This window comes from Myotis lucifugus, unplaced genomic scaffold, assembly GCF_000147115.1.
Source record: "Myotis lucifugus unplaced genomic scaffold, Myoluc2.0 scaffold_336, whole genome shotgun sequence".
Classification (NCBI taxonomy): domain Eukaryota; kingdom Metazoa; phylum Chordata; class Mammalia; order Chiroptera; family Vespertilionidae; genus Myotis; species Myotis lucifugus.
Genome location: NW_005871384.1, coordinates 261,594 through 264,495, shown reverse-complemented (window position 1 = coordinate 264,495; position 2,902 = coordinate 261,594).

Sequence of the window (2,902 nt, the reverse complement as noted above, 5' to 3'; positions counted from 1 at the left end):
TTGCAGGCACATCCCCAGTAGGGGGTGTGCAGGAGGCAGCCGATTGATGCTTCTCTCTCATTGATGTTTCTAACTCTCTATCCCTCTCCCTTCCTCTCTGTAAAAAATCAGTAAAATATATATTTTTTTAAAAAAAATAAAGGGTCGCAGCATTAGGAAGGTTGAGAACCACTGATTTAGACAGTATTCACCCTCTTGCCCCCAATCCCTCCCCTCCCATCACCAGCTATTAACTTGGTGGAATAAGCTTCCCAGAATGAGCCCTTCCGATGGGACAGATGGTTAGTTTCAAAAGTGAGCAGAGGTGGTTCTGACATAAGGGAGTGAGTGGTGGGGTCATCAGAGAAGCCCCCAGAGGGAGAGCAGGCAGCGAGGGCACAGGTGGGGGCAGCAGCAGGCAGCAGACCAAGAGCTGGCCTAGGCCTGGCCCAGACCGTGCAGGCAGAGCAGCCATATGGGCAGCCCCGCCTCCTCTGACCCTACCCTGTGTCCCCCTTCTCCCCCTCCCACTCACAGTCATAAGGAAACCACCCCGGCAGCCTGGATCAGGGGTAAGATTATCAGGGATTAAGCCAAAAGCCCTTCCACTTGACTTTCCAGGTGGGCCGCAGCAGCCTGTTTCCCAGCACTTACCACCTTGATTTTAAGTGGCTGCTCCCTAGTCCATTCCCCCTCAGGACTGTGAGCTCCAGGAAGGTGGGACTGGGGCTTGTTGGCCTGGACACCCAGAAGCCAGCATGAGCCTGGCACAGAGTGAGGCTTGGGAAGGGTTTGGAGGGGGATGCAGACAGGGGGCCATGGCTGTGGAGGGGGCGGCAGTGCAGCCCAGGAGAGCTGGGGAGGGCTGAGCCAGAGGCTGGGGCACACCAGGCTTGAGGTAAAGGGCCGAGACTCAGTCCCTGGTGAGGCCCAAGGTTGTTCATGTGTCACCTCTTGTACAGCAAGAATTTGGAACAGCCTAAATGTTCATCAACAGGTGACAGGTTAAATAAATGGTGTGACAAGTATAACCAGGTGATAGGAGGCAGAATAAACAGATGACAAGGTAAATACATTCAATGAATGTTGTCAAACAATGGCAAAGCTCTCTATATGCTGATAGAGAAGGATCTCAAAGATAAGGCGTGTGAAAAAATGCAAGGTGTGCACAAGAGCATGTAAAGCATGCTAACGTGTGTGCGCGCACTCACACGCACTCACACACACTCACAGTCCTCTGGAAGGATGCAAAAGGAACTGGTTGCGGAGGTTGCCTCTGGTGAGGGCCTGGAGGATGGGGTGAAGGGTTGGGAGGGGTAAGGGATTTGAATTTAGAATATTTTATCCATTCAAAAAAATAAGTAAAAGTTTACAAAAATGATCTATGTCATTTCGATTTTTAATATATTCTGAGCACCCACTATGTAAACTCAGACCACAGAGCTATGTGCCTCTGACCACGAACCCATAGGGAGCCTTTGTTAATTTCCCACATTCGTTTTGCCTTCCTTCCTCCAGCCTGTATTACCGTGTGGCAGGCCCCATACTGGGCTCTGTGGGGCAGGGATGAATGAGAGCTCTCAACCAGATGGGAGCGATTACTACATGTAAACAACTCGCCACACCAGGTAGAAGGGACGATGTGCAGTCACAGAAGCTATTATGAATGCTGCAGGGGACAGAAATAGGATGGAGGTCACCGGGGGTGGGAGGAGAAGGAATGGGGAGTTAGTGTTAAATGGAGACAGTTTTTGTTTGTTTGTTTTTAATTGATTTTAGAGGGAGAGGAAGGGAGAAGGATAGAGAGATAGAAACATCATTGCTTGGCTGCCTCCTGCACGCCCCCTACTGGGGATCAAGCCGAAACCTGGGCATGCACCTTGACTGGGAATAGAAGCAGAGACTTCTTGGTTCTTGGGTAGATGCTCAACCACTGAGCCACATGGGCTGGGCTGGGGACAGTTTCTGTTTGATGAGATTAAGAAGTTCTGGAGATGGTGGTGGTGGTGGCTGCACAATAATATGAATGTACTTAATACTGCTGAACTGTGCACGTAAACATGGTTCGGATGGTAAATTGTGTTACTTGTATTTTACCACAATTTAAAAATTTTTAAATGCCAGCAGAAAGAGGTAAAGACGTGCTTCCTCACCGTCACCACGTGCCCAGCACTGTGTCCGAGTTTGGTCTTCCAAACAACCCTGCGTTTACAGAAGATACAACGTGAAGCTCAGAGACGTGGAGTGACACGTCTGAGGCCGCATAACTAGCATGTGGCAGAGCTGGGATTCAAATCCGCATCCCCCAGGCTTCTTCCCAACCACACAGGCAACCCTGGCAGACCTATTCCAGTCTGGCCTGGCTGCCCACAGCTGTCATCCTGGAGTTTCCTTTCAACATAATTTTGAGAATTCCCTTCACCTCTCTACTGTTCTTTCACGCATTCATCAAATAAGTATTGAGTGCTTGCCTACACCTGGCATTGTTTTAGGCACTGGGATACAGCAATGAACAAAATGAACCAAACAGCTTCTGTCTCTTGGAACTTAGCTTCAAATGGGAGAGACAGACAACAGGTAAGAAACGTATGTGGGATGTTATTCCAGGCATGCAAGGCTGGTTCAATATTAAAAAATAAAGCATTTGACAAAATTCAACAATCATTTTGGTCCCAAAGATATGTTCACCTCCTTCACCTCCTAACGCCCAGAACCGGTTGGTATTAACATGTTTGAAAAATATCTTTGCAGGTGTGATTAAATTTAAAAGCTGTGATTAAATTAAAAAGGATCTTAAGATGGGATTATCCTGGATATTCCAGGTGGGCTCTAAATGTTATAAGCGAGAGGCAGAAGAACATTACACAGGCAGACACACACACACACACACACACAGACACACACACACACACACACACACACA